This window comes from Peromyscus leucopus, chromosome 16_21 (assembly GCF_004664715.2).
Source record: "Peromyscus leucopus breed LL Stock chromosome 16_21, UCI_PerLeu_2.1, whole genome shotgun sequence".
Classification (NCBI taxonomy): domain Eukaryota; kingdom Metazoa; phylum Chordata; class Mammalia; order Rodentia; family Cricetidae; genus Peromyscus; species Peromyscus leucopus.
This window is the reverse complement of record NC_051084.1, coordinates 43,914,450-43,938,398: the sequence shown is the minus strand read 5'-3', so window position 1 is coordinate 43,938,398 and position 23,949 is coordinate 43,914,450. Positions and strand designations below refer to the sequence as shown.

General features: G+C 41.9%; 1 long non-coding RNA gene across 1 annotated transcript in view; it reads right to left on the bottom strand.

Annotated features, from left to right (window-relative positions):
* Positions 1–3,342: 3,342 nt before the first annotated feature.
* LOC119086824 overlaps positions 3,343–23,949 on the bottom strand; it is a 101,836-nt gene continuing 81,229 nt past the window's right edge. Inside the window, exons 2-3 of the long non-coding RNA XR_005090188.1 lie at positions 10,963–11,214; positions 3,343–8,379 (exon numbers count right to left, since the gene is read on the bottom strand). This is a non-coding gene — a long non-coding RNA (uncharacterized LOC119086824). The remainder of the gene's footprint in view (positions 8,380–10,962; positions 11,215–23,949) is intronic.

The window sequence follows — 23,949 nt, the reverse complement described above, 5'->3', positions numbered from 1 at the left end:
TATCAGATAACTAGCTCCCATCAACCCCAAAGATAAGGAATGTCATTAGGACAGTGTTGAGTTTTATAGAAGAGAATCCTCCATCTTGCTGTAACCACCTCTCTGATGTACCAACATTGTATTTTAAAATTGCCTTAATTTAGGACTTTTCCCCCCTAGTTTCTATAAAACTCCATGAAGCAGTTTCCAAGTAGGAATATGGAACCTGGGATAACTGAGCTCCAGGTTTTCCCAGCTATGGTCACACATGTTTGACTCCAGAATAAACTATGTTTTATTCCCTCTGAAGTGAGAGCCATGGGATTTTGGTGTGTCTGTCCAGAGAGGAAGGAACCTTCTGCACTTCCAGGAGTCAAAGATAATTAGAAAGAAGTGATCGAGAGTTGAGCTGGACTGAGTTGTAATAACCCTGCCTTTGTGGGGGTTTTCAGAGGTCATGCTTCCTTCCAAGTGTCTATTGTCAATCTGTGGGCAGAACCACTCCTTCCGAAGGGACTCTGGTTTGAACAAAGGGTGACATAAATGTTCAGTTCTTCCAACTCACCCCATGTAATCATCTGTAGTGTTTTAATACTCCTATTGTGCCTGCTCAGGAACTCCTTTCAAGATTAGGCAATGATACAGGTTTATGGGCAGTTTTAATTTCCCATTTCTTTCCTCAGCTTTGGAGGGAGAGGTGCTGCACACCTCACTGCGGAGAGAGGAACAGCCCGACCTGAATGTGGCTGAGAGAAAATTCACCTGACATCAGAGCACTAATCCTTAAGCAGGCTCCTAGAAGCCCAGCATCCATTACAGAATGCTAGGGAGTTTCATTGAACAAAGAAAGAGCAAGTAATGCCAAACACACCAGAGGCTGGGCAGTGGAGTGCACTCCCATCTCTCCAGACTTCTGATAAGTTTTACAGGACAAACACAAGGAATGCAAAGGAACAAAGGATGTAATATGAAATTGAGCCTGTACTCTAGAAATAGACATTGAAGCATAGTGACCAGCCAAAATGGAGACACTAGCCACTGCGATAAGGTCGGGAATAGCATGTGCAGATTTCTGACATTTAGTGAATATATATTAGTAAACTGGGATGATTCTGAATATTCAAGGTTCTCTTGAATGGGTCAGCCACCATGACAGTAGACCCACTGTGAGGCAAACTTCACGGCGGGTGGGAATGAGAGACAGAAGCATCAGGAACTTTGCATTCTCCTCTGGTGTGGCAGGGAGATCTGATTTGGTCCTGCTAGTTCCTCTCCTGAGACATTTCTCCATCAGAACAGTAGTGAGCCTGATAGACAGTGAGGGATGCCTTACCCACAGGTGAAATATTCCACTCCTTCTGGCGAGTTAGAGCAGCTCATCATGTCTTACAGCAAATCAATTTCAGAGCATTTGTTCATTGGCATGGAGCAAACTCACAGGTCACAGTTTCAAATTCGGGTTTGTAATAAGTGAAGAGCATTATCACACCTGGGAGAGACTTCGGATGACCCTGCATGGCCTCATATGAAATGAGGCTTCAGTCTTGGCTCGCCTTTTCATACAGAAATGCCTGCCTTGCTCAGGAAGCTGACAGCTGGCAGAAGGAACGGTAGACACTCACACCAGATCTTACCTTGTCCTCATGAAGATGCAGATGATAGGAACATGTCCTGTCTGGTCACAGGGATGGAAAGCTGCAGGCATCCAAATCATCACCAGAGCCCCCTCACAAGTATAAAATTCAAACTGGAGAGAAAGAGAGAGGCATGAGTGAGGGAGAGACTGAAATTAGTATCCAAACATGGCTCTGTTTCCTAATGCTCATTCAGACAGAGGTTTGACGGCTGGAAATTATTGAAATGAGGCAGATGTCAAGGGATGCTGCAAACACAGCTCCTTTCCGGCAGCAGTGAGTGGCTGTGTGCCCGTGGTTGCAGTAATCCCTGTTAAATACTCCTCCTACCACAGTGGAGGGGCCTGAAGTACCTGCTCGGTGCTTTCCTCTCTGTGACTAAGATGAGCAATTGGAGATTGTTTAAAGCCCCAGGGCTGGATTGAAATCCTTCTCTTATTTTTCAATTGTTGTATTCAAGGGAGTCTATAGTCTCCTGTTCAACCACACCAGGCAGGAGGAGGGAGAGAGAGAGAGAGAGAGAGAGAGAGAGAGAGAGAGAGAGAGAGAGAGAGAGAGAGAGAGAGAGATGGATCTCCACCTTCACTATCTATAATTGCAAAGAGCTTCTAACTGAGGCTGGTTTTCATTCTCAGCCCAACACATATAGGCATTCATGAGGTAAGGAACATATAGGTCCATATGTGAGGTTCCGGTGGTCTTGTGTTGGAAATGTGAGCCCCAACCCCAGCATTCCAGATTCTGAAAGAGACTGGAAGTATGGTGGGAGATAAACAGAGATCTTTCTTCAAATCTAGACATGTGAGACTGTCTTGCAATGCTTCGTTGGCTCCAAGAACTGCAACATAAGCTGGTAAAGAACTCAGCAGCATTTCCTTCTTGGGGCAAAGAGATGGACTTGGGTCATCTGAAGGTGACAGAAGTAAACAGAGATTGAGAGTATACCACCTAACCACTAAACACCACAGAGTACCCCAGACAATTATTGAGAGCAGCAGTTTCTCGAGCAGAAAAATATCTTTGTGTTTGACCAGGATGTCTGACCACGCATAACTAAGAGTTTTCACAGGACATCTTTGAATTCTAAGAAGCTCTGGAGAGAAATGGGGTGCCTTACTTTTGCAATACTGTAGCGCTGATAGGAGATGGCATGCTCCCTGTAAAGTGGAAACCAAAGGAGGCACTTGCCTGCTTCTCCAAGGCTTAGAGTAATGAATGAAACCAGGACAGGTTGGAGAGGCAGGAAGACCCCTATCTGCAGATTGCAGGGGCTTTGCAAACTCTGTCGGTAGGACTGAGTGTTTTACCTTAGCTATTGAAACCCTCTCCAAGGCTTAGAATAACGAACAAGACCAGGATAGGGTGGAGAGGCAGGAATACCTTATGTGCAGAATGCAGGGTCTCTGCAAGCTCCATCGGTAGGATTTAGTGTTTTATCTTAGCTATTGAAACCCAGTTCCATATGGAAAAGCATAGGAGAGAAACCACTTATCCAATATAGCACCTGATTTATTGCCCCCTTACATACTGTAGAGAATGCTAGTAAGAAGTCCTGTGTTTTCTTCCCTCCCTCGTTGATAAAGGAAAAAGAAACAATTTCACACAAAATCTTATATATGTTTTAACACGTAAGTTATTCAATGTAAAACGTTGAGTACAATATAAGGAATACAATATATATATATATATATATATGAAATACGAAATATATATATATAGACCAATGCTTTTGATTTTGAAGAACAATGCTTAATCACTTCACAGGATCCATTACTGAGGAAAGAACACCTTCACAGTTCTGGAATTACCTGTTCTGACTCGTCTTAAGTGTTTGTTGTTTATCTGTCTGTTTGTATTCTTTTCAAGTTACTCCCAGCTCTCTGTGATGTAAAGAATATACTTGAAATTGAACACTCAAGGACTTTCATTGTCAGTTGTGGTGAACTGGCAAAATTACAGACCTGTTGAGTTTTAGTTAAAGTTTATGTAAAGTTACTCAACTCAAATGCATGAAGCTAGGTTGGAAGGATCCCCTGGCATCTATAGGGTCATCCACAAGTAATTTGCAAGAATCATATCACTGGAAAATGCCTACATTCATTTTACTTTCTTAGAAAAGTATGCACAGAATTTTCTAATCCTATAATGTGGTAAGAGTTAAGTATGAGAAGTGTTTTTCTAGTCACTAAGTTAAAATACCTATATGTTGGAAATTTTATTTAATTGTGAATGGTCTCTAAACAATGAGTAGGATATCCATATAGTGTTTCTAGAAGTTTGCACTACACAAAAATACCTGAATTAGGAACATGCAAGAAGAACTTCAAATCATATACCATGCTTATAAATTCATGCACTTTCTTAATTCTCTGGCTTGGTCCTATGAGTTTTATATCTACCAGCACTAAGGCCCAGGTGCTCAGACAGCACTTGGTTACAAAACAGATTAGAATTTGGGGTTCAGTCATCAAAGTTGTGATAAACAACACTGGGCATTAATGCAGAAAGCAGATTGAGCTTTTTAATGGGACATCAAATAAGAGTTTATTAGCATCTATTAGGTTCAACCCGAATCTCAGGAAGTAGCATTAATGAGCATCATATATCAGTCTGTCTGTTATTAGATAACAGTATCCCTTAAAACCAGCAAGCCATACAGTACTTTATACTTTTTACCTTTATCTTTGGAATTAGCTGACATTCTATCCTGTTACACTGGCCTTACTATTAGTAATAGTGAACCAATTTATAAACCCATTAGTGACACTTTTTCCAGAAGATAAAAACAGTCAAAATTATCTGGCAGCAATTAATCTTAATGGCTGTATGCAGTAAACAGCAATGGGCTAATTCCAGCTCTGTCAGCCCCATCAAACAATCCCGCATTAGGCAGCTTTTCAGTGATCCATTAAGCATATTCAGAACAACAACAAATTCAATGCTGAAGGCATATGCACTAAACATTACAACAGTGATCTTCTGAAGCCATCATTATCTCTTAAATAGTACTTCCCCCATGTATTATCATTATGCTGTACATTAGAAATACTTTGATTAAACTCCCTTAATTCATAACAGACAGCTGCAGACCATTTATGCAGTTAATCTCAACACAACAGCTATTGAGGAAATATAACAAATGAAGGCTGTAAACTGGAAGTCATTACTATGAAAGATGTGGGTTTTCTAGGCCTCCTAGAGCAGAGTGCATCAGGATGGTCTTTGGGCCTACAATAATGGGGATGAGGCCGTTAATGACCTTCTACTCTCCTGGACCATCTGTCCCAGGAGAGCAGAGCTGGAGGCTGGGCATGTGATCACTTTAGGCTGAGCCATGTTGCCTGTGTATTGACCAGCTCTAGGATTTTTATGGAGGGGAACCAAAGCCATGCTTAACTTGAATTTCTCAACTTCACTATACAAAGTCAAGGTTTTGGTTGAGTACAATCAATCTCATTGATTTCACCGAGTCCTTACTCTAGGGCCCGTAGGAGCTCCGCCGTGTGTCATTAGCAATAGCTTGGGGTTTCTCTTCCAACAGGCAGTGCCTTTGTGAGTTTGATCCTTTGCACTTGAGATTACACAGTTCACAGAAAAAAAAAAAAAAGAAAGCGGGGGTGGGGGGTGGGGGGGACTCTTACTAAATTTCCTCTAGAAACTTTCTTGTCAGTGTGCTATTTTTATACCAATTCAGACTTTATTTTTTATTTTTCTGCATAGTAGCAATATTCCCCTTCAAATTCACAAGGCCATTTCCAGCTTTCCATTTTGCAGAATCAAATGTGCTCGGGCAGAATCTGATGAACAAGAAATCTGCATCAATTTCCCTGCCACTGCACCTTCTCAGAGCCTTTCCTTTACAGGTAGAGCCCATAAACATGCCATGAATGGGCTCTATGTGCCGGGAGCCTTTCCTCTTCAGCAATCTTTTCAAAGCCCTCACCACAGACACCGTGTCTACGTTCTGATGAACTGGCCAAGTAATTAAAACATAAATTTTAAGCCCCCTCGGCCAACTCTGACAGTACTCGCTGCTTTCAGGGTTAGCTCAAATGAATTAAATACTGATTCAAAAAGTGAGGCCACCTCATTGTGGAACGATAAGGCCCGGCTTTCAGAAGGAAAGACCAAACCCTGTGGTGGTTTAAACCGAACATTTGAAGAATTTGCCACCCGGTCATGTGTCCATGAGCACCGAATTTATTCCCGTGTGCTGCTCTTCCCCTCCAGTGACCTCTGGTGCAGTACAGACCTTCACCTTTCCTTCCTCATCCTCAGAACACAATGCCTTTTAGCATGGATAGCCTTGGGGAGTTTTGCTTATTCCCCCCCCCCCACTTTTGGTTTAAATCTGTTGGAAAAGCAAAGATGAAGTGATGGTGTGTGGGGTCCCTTGTTTTTTGAAATATTGTATCTCTCCACTCCTGCATCCTGCTTTGAATATCAGTACAACTTTGCAGTAGGCAGGATTTTCACCCATTTTGATAAGTCTTCCTGTGTTCAACACAGGCAACTGGGTTAAAAAAGCCCCATGTTTATGAGGCACACATAGTTTGAGTGCACATGGCCCCGTTTAGACACTCACTGCATATGTGCAAATATTGAAGGCTCTGAGAAGTTGATGGGAAAGGAAACCTGTTCAACTGCGATGAACCCAGCATGCCCAAACCTAGCTGGCCCAGTCTCAGCTTTCTTTTGTACTAGAATAAGTGTTGCTTCATAGAAGGGCACTGTGTTTTGTTTTGTTTGTTTTTTTCCCTCCAGAATATATTTTAGGATAGGTTTTTCTAAATTCCTGGTTGGAATATTTTGGCCAGAAGATTAATGTGTGGCAGCAGAGAACAGTTTGTAAATCTATTATTATTTTTGTCTAATTTTTCTTAGTAAGTGTTAGTTTAGCTTGGAGATACTATTGACCAGTGGCTGATGACGAACGTCCTCAGGTTTGGAACCAACAAGCTTATTTGACCTTGACTCCTGCTGTTCACTCCAAGACCCCAGGTTAACAGGCTCCCTGTAGAAAGGTTCATGCCGGGCAAAGAAAGTTTGCCTTGTCTACTAATTATAGTTTTGCACCTGATGCTAAACATTTAGAGAACTGAAAAAAATGTGCTGATTACATTGCTTGTGCAGGGGTATCTTTAATTCTACCACAATGCCAGCTGCTTGAGTTCTGCCTACATACACTGACATAGGCCTGCCCCTGTCCTCAGTCAGGGAACTCCAGACAGCAAGACTGTTAGAGGGCAAATGCTGTATGCTAGTCTGAAGTATGTTTTGAAATCCCACTTTAGGATTTCACTGTATCTTCCCCAAAGGGCTATATTATACAAGTATATATCTATGATGATTATAAATGCAGGTCACATTTTAGACCTGTCCTATACAATCCTTCTTTCTCCACTGCAGCTCTGGGAATGGAATGATATGGGCTCCAGGAAAAGTAGCCAAATGTCGGTATGGCTCACAGGTTGGTGAGTCACATCAACTATTTTAAAAAAGTGATAAAATTGACTTGGAGATTCTTTGAAAGGGTTGATCTAAAATGTTGATGCTCAAGGAAATACGCATGGCTTAACTGAGGCTGTAGACCTAGACTTCTGTGCCTGCCTGCATGCACATGTCTATGTGTTGGTACCTATGGAGCCTTCTTATACTATTGCCAATACCTTACCAAATTTCTCTGCCCCTCCATAGCCTGAATTAGAGAGAAGGGTTCCTTCTAGGAGAGAAAGGAAAGACCCCCATGGAAGGTATGGTCTCTCTTGCTGGATTCCATTGCACCAACCTTTAATTTAACATAAAGATTTGTAAAAAGAAAACGTAAATCCAGGGAGAGGAGATAGAAAACGAGATGACATCCTATGAATTCTTGGTAAGAACTAGCAGCCATAAGAAAAGGTCAAAGACAATTTTCATGTATATATTTGAGACAGACAGACAGAGGGGGGAAGGAAGGGAGAGAAAGAAGGGGAAAGGAGAAGGAAGAGGTGGAGGAGGAGGGGCCAGAAGAGGAGGTAACACACCTTTGCTAGTATTAGGGTAGGTGAGTGCTAAAATACAGGAAAACCTTGGGGACCCCATACCTGCTTCATAGCCTTCTAAAGTCAAACATTTAAAAGAAAGTGTCTATCTTGGTGACCCACGTATCTTGAGTTGTGCCTAAAAGTGCACACAGACCCATTAACCTCCAGTGTCTCCGTATTTCCTGTCCCACGGCTCCTGAGACAAGGTTTCCAGTCATTGTGGTGTGTTATCCGATTCTCCAGTGAGCCGAGGCATGGGCTATGGAGCACCAAACTGTGTAAGTCTTCCATGGCTAGCTCTTGTCCCCTGTACCACCCACTGTCCATATCCCTGGTGCTGTGTTCCCCCCTTTTCTTCCCTACAAGGCTGCCAGTGCTCAGTGCTCCTCTCTTTGTTCTGTGTTTCTGATGCGTTTGTGGTCCTCAGGGCCATCCACTTCAGAATTGCCCATCTAGGGCTGTGGGCGTGCTCAGGAACCTTAAGAAAAGCCAGCACACTCTCCGCGGAACCCTCTGGAGTCCCATGCTTGACCAAGTTGACACTTTCTGGCAGGGTTGCATCCTTAGCTGAACTCTCTTCTTCTTCTTCATCCTTCCTTCTTGCCTGGCTCCAGATCTGCTCACCTCCTGCTGGTCCATATACTAAGTGCTTGTACTGTCTGTGATCTCTCACGTCTCAAGCAAGGCATTGATACTCAGGCATTTTAATTCAGCCTCAGTGAATGGCTCAGAGCATGCATCTGTGAAATAATGAACGAAAGAATGTAAGACATGCTGAGCAGAATGAGCTTTGTCGATTTCCCCTCAAGCTTTGGTCTGGACCCGGTGCCATTTAGTTTGTGTTTGAATATATGGTGGGCACTTCCTATCGGGCATTTCAGGGTGGCTGTTCATTTCTGCTAAGCTGGACTCCTGGTGCTGAAACTCTGCACCCGCGTTGCCAGTATGTCAGTATGTCCTCAAGTTGTGGCAGTTGGGGGTGGGGTGTCAAAGAGTGCTGAAGGACTGAGTTTTCCAAGGGCTCCGGGGAAAGGATTTATTCTAAAAGAGGAGGGGCAATCATTCACCCACGGCACGGCACACTACCAATTTCTCCTAAGGAGGTAGAGTGGCTGGTTCACCAAAGGAAAATAAAGGAACTCAGCCAAGCTCCCCACACACCTCCCTCCCAAGGCCAAGTGCCTCCTGAGCCTTCCTCTGCATCATTAAGACAGCGGCTCAGCCCATGGCAGGCTGAGCCCAGAGTCCACCCCATAAATGCTGTTGACCAGCTTACTCCTCAAGCCCTGTCAATGGGCCTTTCATTCCTAGGAAAGCTAGCAAATTCTCTTAAATAGCAATGTAATATTGAATGTTTTTTCTAAGTCATTGCCTGAAAACTTACTGAGGAAAATTGGTGCACTAGTCTAAGGCTATTAAAAATGATTTTTTAAAAAAGTGTAATGACTCTGGGAACACACGAGCTTTCTGCATTCACGCTGCATCAGGTACCCATAGCCTCGGCCTCCATCTGGGATTTATTGATGGGATGAGCCAACTGAATTCAACAAATACTTAGTAAGTGTACAAGATGTTTAAGGCACAATACTAGGAGTTTAGGAAATGGACAAGTATGAAACATGGGCCTTGTTTTCAAGGAATTCAGAATATGGTGCTCAATAATGAGATGTGATATGAATTCTTGATTGTGAGTTTTAAGATAGACGTTTTCATTTCTTCTTATTATATGCCATTCTTTTAGCTGAGATGAATTCCAATTCTTTCATTCAAATGTCAATCTTGTGCCTTTTTTTTTTAGCAAGTTACAGTTTGTCCGTTGGTGTAGTACAAGCTTAAATCTTGGTCCACACTTCCCTCAACAAATATTCACTTAATGACTAATTGCTATATGCCAGGAATTGATCCAAGACTTATTGAGATGCTAGAGAACAGAAGTTCAGTACACACATACATTTTAATATGCACACATGCATATATGTGTGGGATATAATCACATGTACACACATAACTATATGTAGTTGACCCTTGGAAACTGTGGGTCTTTAGATCATGAATTTAATTAACTGCAGACCAAAACTATTTTAAGAAAAACATTGCCTCTGTGGTAACTACATATAGACTTTTCCTCATCATTATTCCCTAACCAAAATGGTATAATAAATATTTATATAGTCTTTGGATGTTACAAATAGTATAGAGATTATTTAAAAGATATAGGAGGATGTGAATCAACCCTTCACAATGTATGAGTGTCTGTATCTGTATACACATGTGTGTACATATATTTTATGTATGTGACCATGAGTGTTTATATGTATGTGTATTCCTGTATATATGCATGTATATATATTCATGTATTTGTAAAAAAAAAAATGCAGCCACACAGCTCTTTCTTGTTGGGAATTTATAAGAGCTGTGAAGAGAAAACAGGCAGGATAGAGGGCTGAGAGGATGAGGGCTTTCCTGACATGGTGTGTGTTTTTCAGGCAGCTTGGCTGAGGGGAGCCTTGCCAGTGTCTGGGTGAAAAAACATCAAGAGCAGGGTGCCCAGCAGGTGCAGAGGCCGAATGCAGAGTGACCACAGCGGCTTGTAACTCAAACTCCAAGGGGCATTTGATGACACTGGCTTCCTCATATACCTGCACTCACCTGAACACGTGGGCGCGCGCACACGCACACACACACACACACACACACACACACACACACACACACTCCAAAACAAATACATACATACATACATACATACATACACACATACATACACACATACATGCATACACACATACATACATACACACACACATAAAACAACCTTTAACCATTAAAATCACTACTTTGGTCACTGAGGAAAATGCCTTATATTCCACATTGAGAAAAAGAATAGATGCCTTAAATATCTGCTCTATTATTTTGGTCTTAGACCAGAACTGAATTACGTGAACACCCTCTCTCTTTGCTAGTTTCAAGTGCACTTCCAACAATTTGTCATTGTTGTCAAAGGACAATTTCTACCTGGAAGATTCAACTCAGAAGAAGTGTAAACCATTGCGGGGGGGGGGGGGGGGGGGCCTCCCCGCCGACTCACATGTGGTATTGCTGTGTTATCAACTCTGGATTCATTTACTCCACTAAGATGTATGGCACTGCATTCTAGGTTTAAGGTAAGACATGGCACGGCATGTGGTGGACAAGATGTTGAGTCCTCACATGCCTTTAGCACCCTCGAACTCCCTTCCAGTTATCAAGGGCACGGTGGGAGCTGACAGCTATCTAGAATCACCTTCCCTTGAAATTGCCCTTGATTGGAGAGAACTGCTTACCTCCAGCCAGACCTTTTCCAAGGGCATCCCACACCAGCTCCTGGATGGTGGAGGGAGTTCTGACTTGCCTTCATCAATTTAGTGCCACTTTGAAGGAAGGACTATTCCAGCTCCTGAGCTGGTGGGTTAGCTGAGACTGAGTTGAGATGTGTCCCCCCTGTCTCAGCTTGTTCTGCCGCATTCTCCTCTGCACTGGGTGTCTCCACAGGTCTTTCCCTTCAACCTCCTGCTCCATAACTGTCTCTGAGTCTCCTGGGAACACAGTTTGAGAGCACCATTGTGTAAGAAAAGAAAGTGCCTTTGATGTCCCACATGAGCCCAGGGCCCTTGTCTGTGTGCTAAAGAGGCTCATTTTCACATAAGACCCAGGGGAACTGCAGGCCAGCAGGGTCTCTCTGGATGTTCCCATTTCAGCCTCCATTTAAGAGTTATCTGGGCCTAGGAGAGATGTCCTGTTGTATGCTCCTGAAAAGTGTAAGGGGAAAGTGGGCCATCTAGCAGTATTGTTGGGAAACACAAACTATCACTCTAGGAGAGCCTCATTTAAAAATGGAAAAAACCAAAACAACCATTCTCAACAAGCAACCTTGCAATTCTTAATGTCATAGCAATGTTCTATGTGTTGAGCATTTTATCCTAACACTTTATATCTTTTGTTGAAGTGCTCTGAGAGCAGACTTTTTTTTCAAGTATCTTACATATGAATCAGCTTGCTAATATCCAAAAGTTAGGGAATAATTTTGCCCAGCATAGAGCATCATTAAACATGTGTACATGGAGGCCATTAGACCGAGGTTGCAGTTTACAGTATTTTAGTGGGAAGGGTAGGAGTAAAACTGCTAATATTAATTGGAAATCTGTGTACATATCATGAGAAGACAGAAACATTTCAACACCTTATCTTGAAGGTCTAAATGCAAGCATTCACAAGTATAGCTGTCTTGGTTACATTGTTACCTGCCTTGGGGCTGCTCTGACCATCATTGCTTACGTAGAAGGCAGATGGCTAGCTCAAGGATGCAGGCATGGGAGCCCCTATTAGGCCCAGGTCTTCATCTTCCCTTCCCCAGATTTGTGGTCTCATGCAAGTCACTTGGCTTTTAGAGACTCAAATTACTCTATTAAATGGGGGAAGGAAATAATAGAACCCAATTGCCAGGGTTGCTCTGAGAAGTTCACACAAATTAGATGCCGGGAATAGCATCCTGCTCATGATCAAATGTGTACAGTTGTTATTGTTAAAGTGCATTTCTCCTAGAAACCAAAGCATAAACGACATATTTCGAGGTGGTTTGTTCCTCAAATACCAGATTCAAGCACCATGCATTTTGTTCCTCCCATGTGATAGTGTTACTGGACGATCATGATCCACACAAAGGAGGAAGCATTTTGAGATGCCCGCTGCTCCTCAATAGTTATATATTCGGACTGCAATTTCTAGCCTTTTTGGCTTTGGGGAATATTTGATGTTACTCATTTTATTCGTCATGCCTGTCAAATGGACACAGAATAGTGAACTCTTCAGGTCCATGCAAACTGCTCATTATAACAAGTAGATGCCATGGTGTCCAGAGACCTGCGATCTGAGGAGGGTTAAAAGGATTATGGAAGGGAGGAATAGCCACCGTTACCATGGCATTAGTGTTCCTTCACATGGGACTGTGCCCCCTGTGCTTCAGTGTTGACTCTGGTCTGTCTCTCCAGTTGTGCCTCGCTTTCTCATACTGTAAATATAAGCCTTGATTTGCAGATAGACAGACAGGGAGGTGCTCCTTGTCTCACCAAACTGGTATGGCTGAGGAGTAAACATCCAATCTGTAATCCACATGGTTGGAACCAGAGACCTGTTGCTATTTCTCATGCTCAGGGTAGACTGGGGACTCAGATCAGCAAAGCCTGGCTCATTGTAGGCACTTGCGCTGATTACTAAAGGTGGTAAGGCATTAGCAAAACTGTCAGGTCTTGCCCGACCTGTCCAACAGTCCTGCATAGGGGAGTGAGAATTGAGAAGCAAGAGATAGGAAAAATAGAGACGCAGATGTAAAAGAAAAAGACAGAGACAGGATGGGTTTGGGAGGGTTCTGAGTCAATATTGTAGTATCCCCAAGCTTATTTCGCACAGCCTTTTTATACCCAAAGCAAGCAGAGCAAAAGACCTCCCCCTCTCAAGGACACCGTGGTTCAAAGAACAAACAATTGTAAACACCTCCTAAATTCTTAAAACATCTGGTAAGCACACATTTGGTCAAACATCCTGTTATTTGGCCTTGAAGAATAAGACATCTGGTAACTATGCCTTTGGCCACATGTCCTGTTATCCAGCCTTAAAGGGCAAAGACAAACTGAACTCTCTGACCTTGAGTCAAGATGGAATCAAGCCACAAACTAGGGTCACTGTGGACTCTCATATAAAACTGAGCTGGAAACACTCATGAGGTATCTATCCACACCAGCCACCCAGCAAGGGCTTCCCTCTGGCCCAGGAGTCTCTCTAAAGCAGAATTCTGCTGCTGCCCAAGAGTCTTCACTCATTAGCACAAATAAACAAACAAACATAGAAAATAAGAAATTTGCTTGAGTTCTTATAGCAATTCACTTTTTGAGTAAAGTTTTAGAAGAGGTTCTGGTTCCAGATATCCTATATCTTTGTTCTCTGAAGAGGTTAAAAATGCTAATCAAATTGTTACAATTTAGTACAAAGTGTTCTTTCTATATTTGAATGGTTCATTACATTTTGCACATATTTGAATCTTATTATTCAATTTTATTAACATTAACGTCAAGAAATGAGTGACCTTGTGGAGCTATGAGATGCATGCCTGTGAGGAGATACTGTTGCAGATTACGGAGGAAACCATCTTTGGAACCACAGCTGAGGAGAACAAAAAAGTTACACCTAAGCAGTATTTACCCTTAATCTTTTTTGGCTTACATCACTATGAAAAGTTTTCCTCTAAGTTAGGTACCAGCCAGGTGAGTCCTAACACACATATGACTGTATTCACTAGCCTTTCTTCCTTGTTCCTACAATGGTTGTGATGCTTATGGTATGTAACAAAACCTACTATACAATTATGCTGTTTCCTGTTTCTATTCAGGAGTCACACCAAATACTAAGTTATACTTTCTTCCATCTTCAAAAAGAAAAAGAAATTCTTTAAATAACCCCTCCCAGTCCCACCCGTGTACCACTCTTGGTTTCCTGGAAATCAGGATGAATCAATGCAATAAATAGGGAACCTCCTGGAAAGTCCTGTTCTGAAATTGAAGTCCCTTTCTCAAGACAAATCCATTTCTGTGTTCAGTTTTCTTTTTTAAAGCTATAAATCGACAACCCTGTTTACATTCTAACGAAGTATTTTAGCAATTCATAGCTAATCTATCAATGACCGTGCAGCTGTGGGCTGTGCAGCTTAAAAAAAAAAAATACCTCATCCTTGGTGTTTACATAGGCTCCGAAAGCCTGGTGTAGTGCAGGATGCGAGCCCCCAGAGTCATTAGGAAGGTCCACCAGAGCGCCAGCCTGCGATAGATGGCGGAGGGATGTTTGCATTATAGCCCAACACATCATTAAGGACACAATTGTTATTTAATGTGGCACAATCATCTTTCTACCCTTCGTGAAATCCACTTAAGTAATTACCTTCTTAGCTCATTGGCTTTGTGAGCTGCCTGCTTAGAAAGGGTTATATCTAAGGAAATATTAAAAAACCTGCCTCACACAATTGCCCCCTTTAAGATGGGTTGTATTTATTAACATATTCAAGATGAAGATTTTTTTTTTTAAATTCCCTTCTGCACTGAAACAGAGAAGGAACTCCAAGGTAAACCAATGATTTGGAGCATTGGCAGGGTTTCACGAGACTAAGGTCATGTTAACCCAAGGCTCCTCTGCTTCAGCCATCCTCAAAAAAAAAAAAAAAAAGCCGATACCTGCAGGATGCTGGGGGTTGTAGTTTCAGCTGGACATCTGTCCAGTTAAGCCAATCAATTTCTTTTATTAAAGAAGTCAAAATACACTTTTACACAACCCGTATAGCTCTCAAAGCTGTTGTGGTGCCCATTAACTGGTACAGTTTTGAGGACCCGCTGCGATTTGTCCAGATAGATATTAACACAGACGGGCTAAAGAATGCACAGAACTTATTTTCAGAGCTCATTTAAATGTCTTTCAAGAAGAGTTTTTTTTTTTTTTAAATTTTTTTTAATGACGTGTCCAGGATGAGTCTGCAGAGATTTTGAATCATCTAAGGAGAGCAGAGCCCAGGCATAGAACTGAAATCACTTGAAAATGCACATCTGCATTTGAAACTTTAGGGTCCCTCTCCAAACACACCGTGCAATTGTGTTTACTATAAATACAGTGAGGTAAGTCTGAAACACCTTTATCTTATTTGGCCGCTCTGTGTCTGAGCCTCTTTGTTTGAACAGAAATGTCAGCTGTATTTTACTTTATTATATAAAAAAGTTTCGGAATTTAATTAAGGGTCAAGTACCAGCAGTAGATAAATGCAACAGCTAGAGCATATTTCTGATCGCTCTGAAGTCTGCAATCATGAAAATTATTATCATTGAGTAAAACTGGTCTCAATGATGGTGACTGGGAGATGGATTCTGTGTTACTCCGCCGTCATTTGCATAATAATGGGTTCCAGTTCTCATCAGCACCTTTTGTTTGCACAGTGCTTACTGCTACAGTAAATTGTCAAAATGTCATTCCTCTCCAATCAGCCAGAAAATATCAACAGTAAACAAGGCACAGGAAGAAAGTCTCTGATTTGAAGTGCAGCGTCGGAAGAAGGGAGCTGAAGTCTCTGTGATCGCTTGAAACGTGTGATTGTGGTGTTCCCCGTAATTCAGCCACCCATCAAATGAAAATCACTTCTCTCTCCTGCCCCCTCCACCCAACCCCTTTAATGAAGAAATATCACTCTGCCACTGAGGTCACTGGAACCCTCAGGACCATCTCTGGGCATAAATAGATTTATGTATGTATTTGTCATTGCCAAACTGTCTCCTCTTCCTGGGACCAGCCTTTTCCATTTCTAGCAGGGCATGACAGATTCAAGGGGGTCTGGGTCTTTTAGTTTTCTTGTCTACGTCTAGTTTTGACTCTTGGCCTGGGTTGTTGCAGAAAATGATGGAGCTGGCATAAATACGGCCCAGAACCTGCTGCCATCAAATGGGGCAGACGCAGAAAAACTCCCATCAATAGGCCAAGAGAAACCTCTCTTGTTTTAACTATAGAATAAGGTCCAAAGCTGGAAACTTGCCTCAGGTGGCAGCGATCTCATCCACTCTCTGTCTTTCTAGTTGGCTGTTATTGAACTCGGAGGCCAACGACCAAAAGTAGAGCCACAAATTTGGGGCACTGGGTCCCTGTATCTGGCTTCAGAATTATTATTATTATTATTTTCTATTAAAATATTTTTCTGTTCCTGAGTGAAACCTCTACAGGATCAGGAGAGGATGAGGGTGGATTAGTATAGCAATGCCATCGAACCATTATAGTTACCAAGTACGTTAAAATTAAAGACTTCACATTGTGTTTGAAATAAAAATGAATATAGTGGCACCCTGCCAAGAGTCCCAGAAACCACTCTTGTGTGGAATTGAAACATTTGGCTCATATAATACTTAATTTATTTTTATGAAATGACACGTTATATAAATGTATGTTTAAAATAGGCACAACATTTTTTTTTTCAGTAAATTTCTTTGTATTCTGGCTTATACAGCTACTCATAGTTACGACATAGCTAAACAGAACAAAAAAAATAAGTTTTCCTAAAATGTGTGTGTGTGTTTTTTTTTAAAGCAATATATCCTCTCAAATATTTCAAAATATAGCCCTGTTGTGAGGCTGCCTGAGGCAAGGCTATGAAAAAAAAAAAAAAAAAAAGTTTTAGAATCTATTGAAATGTAGCGTTGACATCAGGGATATTCTGTAGTGCTTGCCTTTTCTTGCCATGCACTTTATTTTGCTTGGCTACTTTTAATTTTCCACCCCCCTCCCTCACTTCTCTTTGCAAATCCAACATTGTCCAAACGCTTTCGATTAAGAAGCTTGGCTGAATGAAAGTGCTGCAATTCTGCGGTGATGCATCTGTAAACAGGGGGGCTCCCCCCCCCCAGAAGCCCTGGCAGTGCGGAGAAATAGGGCTGATCAGCGGTAATTACCCTGACACCTCATGCAGTACACGGAATTAACTCCTAGGACTTTGGACCGAATGAAGAAGTTGATGTCTCTCGTCGTGAATGCATCAGTGGCTGAACCCATTACCAGTTTAAACGGAGATGGGAATTTACTATACACTTTTTTTTTCCCTTTGGGTTGGGAATGTAGAGTGGTGTGCAGAAAATGAGAAAGTAATTCAGGATGCTGCAGCAACAGCTATGTGTATTTTTATTAGGGCTTTTACTTCCTGATTCGATAGCCTTTCCATAATATGTAAATAAAAGTGGAGGGCTCTGGCTACTATTGTCTGGGAAAACAGGGAAAAAGTTCCCTGTCTTAAAGAAGGGGTTAGTGTATGATCAAAGTGGTGAGGGTATTCCATGACCAACTTGTAGCAAGGAAAGTGCTGGAAAACACGGGCGGGGTGGGGGGGTACATTGCTCAAAAGGCAACTAGTTAGCAGCTGCCACCATGACCTTTAGCTGCATCCATGGTAACTGGGCTAAAGATGGAGTTCCATTTTATTATTCTCACACCCACAATGTTAAGCTTGTGAATCCCATTGCAATTTAATGGCTGAAATCAGAAGGGAGATCCGTGTTCATTGGACCAGTGCCGATACCCTCTTAGCTAATGAGCGCAATAAACATTTTCATGCCAGGAAGCCAGTGCGTATGGAAATATCATGACATACAGAAATGTATACCAAAACACAAAGAAATGGTCAGTAAAGCCAGTCTTTTATGTGAATTTGCATATTCCAATGTTCAAAGCCAACCGTCTTTTAAGAAAAGGATTTTTTTTTAAAGACTGCTAGACTATTAAAACCTGGGGCACACCACAAAGCTTATTGTGGATGAGCAATCTGAAGAATTATGAATCTGGAGCCAATGACTGTGGCTGCCTATTCTATTGTTTTTCTTAATGAATCTTTTTATTTATTACTGTATGCTTCCTTTGCTATATGGGTCTCATGTGCTGGAGTCCCCCCCTCCCCACTACACACACTGTGGTACTTCCAACTGAGTGAAACACAGTGTGCGTGCAGGGCCCAATTTTTGGTACCAATGAAGATGCTTTATTGTAAATTTGCCTTTAGTGCTGTTTAATTCAGAATTTCTCAAGAGTTAATGACAACAGTCTTCCATCGTTATCATGGCAGCTGGACCTCAAGGGGATGTGTAGAATGTGCATTTTTTTTTAATTCCCAGGAGAAAATGGTGATGTTTAGTTGACTAGTACTGACCATCACCTCTTGTGCGCATGGCCATTTTGAAGGAAGGCTAGTGACAGTCTAAATGAAGACATGCAGATTTAAGTTTAGAATGAAATGGGAACAGAATCAGAACACTTCCATTTACAAGTAGCTAATTTCAGATTCAGAGATCTAAACACCATCACCACGTCATAGTAATTTTTAATTGGTTTTTTTTTTTTGTCCTTGAATTCCCAATAATTCTTTTCATGAGACTTATTCTTATCCTGTTAAAGCTCACCGGTGTCAATGGGCAGCTTGTATCAGAAGGCTGCCGGGTATCCTTGAAGCCCATCAGATTTGGTCTAAGGTTCAAACTCTTAAACATGCTCTGCAAATCTACACAGAATGCACTCTGAAAAATTTTCCCCTTTTCCCTTGCTTTATCTCAGTCATTCTAAAACACCCAGTAACATTATTTTGGTTCAATTGTTTTCTGAGAAGAGATGAGGGCCTAATACATTTCCTCATTATGAACAATATATGCTTCCCTCATGCTAAAACTCTAACTGGTTTGCCAGCAGAATCCGCCTGTCCTTAAAACTACAAAGGTCAGAGAGAAAGTAATTTGGGTGCTTCTTATCTTTTAAAACAATGTCACCCTTCTATCATTACCAGAGAGTTTGGGGAGGGTTCAAAGAAAGGGAAAAAGAAGACAAAAGAATTGAGAACTCAGAGAACTGAATAATCACACCTGTTTATTTGACTTCTGAAAGGGCAGGATGTGCCTCCATCAGTTAATAAAAGATGTTCCATCAATTTAGACAATTATACCAAAGATTAAGAATGTCATGAAGCTGTTGAGATCTCCTAGGTGACATTAAAAAAATAATACGCTTTAGATCACATCATATATTAAATGACAACTGCCAATTTTTAAAAGAGTACTCAGAAATCTTTCCTGAATGACAATTTTGAAGTTGAAACACTTTGTTCTTAACAGTCAAATTCATTGACGTGAAACTGCTGCTTCTTGACTCAGGGAACATGGCTAATAAGAGCTGTTCTGTTTATTGGCGTGAAAGTGGGTTGTAAGATCCAGTGTGTATAGGCGTCCCACATCTTTGCTTAATTAAAGCACACATAGGAAATGTTTTGCTAGCACATTGCTTGCTTTGAAACAGCTAAATATGACTTACATTTAAATATTTACCAACCCTTTTGCCTTGGCTTCCTTTATTAGGTTCAGAACAATTGCATTTTCTATCTTTAGTCTAGGAAAAATTCATCATAGACTGTCATTAAGGGTGGGACCCTAGCCTCCACAGGGAAGATCATTAGGGCTGATGATAACCTGACCAGTCCCAGCACTGTGGAGGGCCAGAGGTAGTACAGTAGGAGCTAAGTGTACCAATTGTTCACAGCTCTATTTCCTTTGCATGCCCAACAGTGTATGCTCATCTTGTGGACTGCTATCCAAGCATCTACAGCCACAGAGTGCTCTGACAGGAGTCACCACAAAGCCCAGGAAACACGATGTCAACAGCCACCTTTGTACAAACTTGCTATAAATTATTTCAGACCTGGGTGGACCGATGCTGCCTGGACTCTCAGTGGAACCTCCTCTCAATGAAAATCCCTTGTTCCTTCCTTGGCTCACCTGGAAAGTCCTCCTGACCCAGCGATGACATGGGAAGACTGTTAGCCTAGAACCCAGGCACCAATATGGGATCTGGAGATCCAGGAAGCAAATGAGATATCACCAACCAGAGTCTGTAGACTTTTGTCTTTTCAAGGGAATCTTGCTTTGGTCACTCACTCCTGATTTTTACGTTGTGTCCCTGCTGTGCCTTGATGCGTCTTACTGAAGTTCATTCACTGAAAACCAATGCAACTGACAGTTGTGTGTCAGTTGCATTGGAAGTGGGTGACTTCCAGAGGTAATGGGGATTAGCAGAGTTCATGAGGGTGGGATCTAAGCAACGACACTGGTGCCTGTGTAAATACAGGAAAATAGAAGACCTGACATGGTGCGCTTGTTTTGGCTTTCTGCACGGTACCCTCTGCCATACTAGGATGTAGTGATGGAAGCCCTTACCAGATGTCAAGCAGATCCTGTTGCCATGGTCTCGAGTCTCCCACCTTCTAGAACTATAAGACAGATACACTTCTGTACTTTATAAGTTAGCCAGTTAGATGTATTTTTCTGTGGTGATAGAAAACCAACCAAGCCAGCTTCCCAAACCTGCCTTCTGCTCCATCACTCTGCAGCACCCTATAGTTCCTGTCCCAGCTTCTTGACTTGACCCTCTACACTGTCAGACACAGCACCAAACACTTCTGCATTATTTGCTGCAGGATGTGGAAGGCTCTTTGTCACTCTCTACTTTTCAAGATCCAGCAGCCTCCACAGTGTCTCCTCCCGTATGTAGAAGAAGTGAAACCCCCATCACTAACTTTAGCAAGATAACGTTCTCTTGTCCACAAAAACCACAGGGATTTACATAGCTTTGCCCTGGCCATCTCCTAGGCTGTCTCATTTAGCCTGCATAGTAATCCTATGTGGAAAGCAATTCCAGGAGGTTAAATAAGTTGCCAGAAACAGTCGTTTAGGTGAGCCGTAATGATAAGGAAGACCAACTATGGTGATAGGAGCATGGCCTTTGGTTGTAGTTCTGTGATACAGATGCCATAGGTTAAGGACCCTTGGCTCATTCTGCTATTTATGGAGATGGAGGGTCAGAGATTATTTCCTGATGTTCTCTTAAAGATAACAGATCTTCATGAGTTTGACTACTTAAAGATGTGAGACAGAGGATGCGGGGGAATTCACAGCCTGCTTGGAGGGTGTCTTAACACACCTACTGCTCCATTTACTGGTCCTTTAATGCTCATCGCAAAGCATTAACAACAAATCTATGAGTGGAGTCTTCTTGTGCATGCCCATCTTGGGAGGTGCCTGTGAGTGACACCTTGGAGTGTTCACCTGACATGTATTTCCATGACCCCCACTCCAGTGACAATCAGAAGTGAATCCATTGACTCAGTTGATACCTTTTAGGGACAAAATCATGTTGTAAGATATCCTCAACAGAAAGGGAATCTAGATAAGCAAAGATCAGACAGTTTTTTAGGTGAGAGAATTTCTGTTTATGCACATCCATCCCCTTTCTGCCTTCTCAGAGGGCAAAGTAAGTATAATGGAATTAATACACCAAAATATATTTTCCTTCTTGAGATCAACTCAAGAACAACACATATTTTTTTTTCAGTTTTTTATACAGTTAGTTATTACCATTATATTACCATTATTATTTTATTTGCATGGTGTGTTTTGAGGACACATGTGCCATTGCATGCATGTGGAGAGCGGATGATACCTTTGTAGAGTCAGGTCTTTCCTTATACCTTTGTATGGCATCCAAAGATTGATCTTGGGTCACCAGGCTTGAGTGGCAGGCACCTTGCTGGCCCATATTTGACTCCCCCACCTCTATTTTAAAGCATTTAAAAATTTAATGTGTGTGTGTGTGTGTTTGTTTATATGTGTACAAAATGCATGCAGGTACTCTTAGGAGACAGAGGGGTGTTGGATCCCATTGCCAGTGCTAGGAACAGAATAATGCAGGTCCTCTGTAAAAGCAGCAAGTGTTCCTAATCACTTAGCCATCTTATACCAATGTGATTTGAAAACTCTACAGGGGCCCAGTTTATATGGGACTTTACTGTGTCTCTGTCTGTGTAGAAGAGTCTGGGTTATGTGAGGATTAAGACAAGTCCCAGATACAGCCAGGCCTCTTTCTCAGAAAGACAAACCTTCCCAGAAGTTATTGGACCAGTTCTGGTTCCCTGAGGGTCTTCCTAGTTACTCACTCACTGTGCTCTGCCTGGGGAAAAGAGACACCTTACAGAATGCTTTGAGGAGGAAGGCTGGTAAACAGGGAAAAGCAATTTTCTAAACATATCAGTTCTCAGACTCTGATGAAGAAATAAAAGCAAAGTGTTTGAGATGTAGCAAATAGCAAGCCAACAGGAGAGAGCTGGAGGGGGGGGGGGGGCGCAAAGACTAACAAAAGGAAATGAAAGAGAGTGGAAAGTCACGGAATCGCTTTCTGGGGATAAGTCAATAACGTCCAGGATCTGAGCAAACACACAAACTGTAGGACCCTGATCTTGGGGTAATAAATAAGGCAATTTGCATGCGCCGGTGGTTCAAAATGGAATTGTATGGGAAGCAAACCAAACAATAATTCAAAAATGAGAAATCATCCCATCCTCAAATAAAAACACAACTCTCCTCATGAAGTAGCAGAGAGCACCAACAGTTCCCGGCAGCATAAAGATGCCACTGTAGCAGAAGTTCAATTTAAGATACAAAAGGATTCATGCATGAAGAGTGGAGACTTGTTTCGGTAGCAAAGATCGCACCCCAGAATGCTGTGTCAAGCATCAGACCTGCTTGGTACTCCTGATGTCATCTCTACTAGTTCCATGATGGAAGGTCCAAGAGAAAAATAGGTCAAAGAAAGAAAAGTATTACAGACTAGACTGGCTTATCTATGACAGTCTTCTAAAGAATCCAAACACCACATATTGCTGTTTGGACCAGGTTTAGTACAATGATATTTGAAGTTGTGTTTTGTTCTCCTCTCTGACATATTTGGAACTGTGATGACTCAGGGATTCTCTAAGTGTACAATGCTAATGAATATCCTTTTATTTGCTTTTGCCTTACTTAGCATGGAAGTAACGGGATCAGCCAGGTAAGTCTGATTATTCCATTCTGCACAAAAATAGCAACATACAGACAGGGGAAACCCATCAGATTTGATGCACTCTAGAACCGGGCAGTGGCAGACAATTTGTGTTGACACCTTGATTAGGACAAGCTTTCAGCTGGCGAGTCTTTGCAAAGACGGTAATTGTTTGTGCGCAGAGATGCTCTGCTGTTCTTACTCTGTTTGCCTCATGATTCCAAAGATAGTTTAAGATGGAAATGATGAGTTGTTGGAATTCAACGATATGAGTTCTGCAAAATCCAAGGGAAAATAGTTTGAGGTAAGTTGTCCCTATCTAACTTTGTGCATAATGGCATGACAAGGGGATGCCTGGTGTCTTCCAATGACTCTTCCCTCCTGCCCTGTCACTCCGGAGCGTGCACAGTTCTCTTCAAAGAAGAATTTGCCATCAAGATCCAGGAAATGCATCTACTTGGCTTAGACTCTAAATATAAGTGGATATGGACTCATAAGCACCTCCAGTTCTGGAGGAATTTATTGAGAGATGGTACCATTCCTTACTCCGTGGCAGGGTATAAAGGAAGTCCTTGAAATGCTTTCAATTTCCTTGTTTTTCTCTTGAGCTGAAATGTGATGCTCTGTATGTTCTGACTCCACCTTATGTACATGTCCACCACACAAATAAGGTATAATACAAGTGAGGTGTTTTTTTTTTCTTGACTTGGGGTCATGTTATTGCACCCCTTTCTGTGAGGAAGTGTTGAATCTATTAATAAGTCCATTTTCTCATTTTGCATTTTTTATCATTGGTTTTATTCCTAAAACTACAATTGTCATGTAAGTGTTTTTTGGGTGTGTGTGTATATATTTAAAGA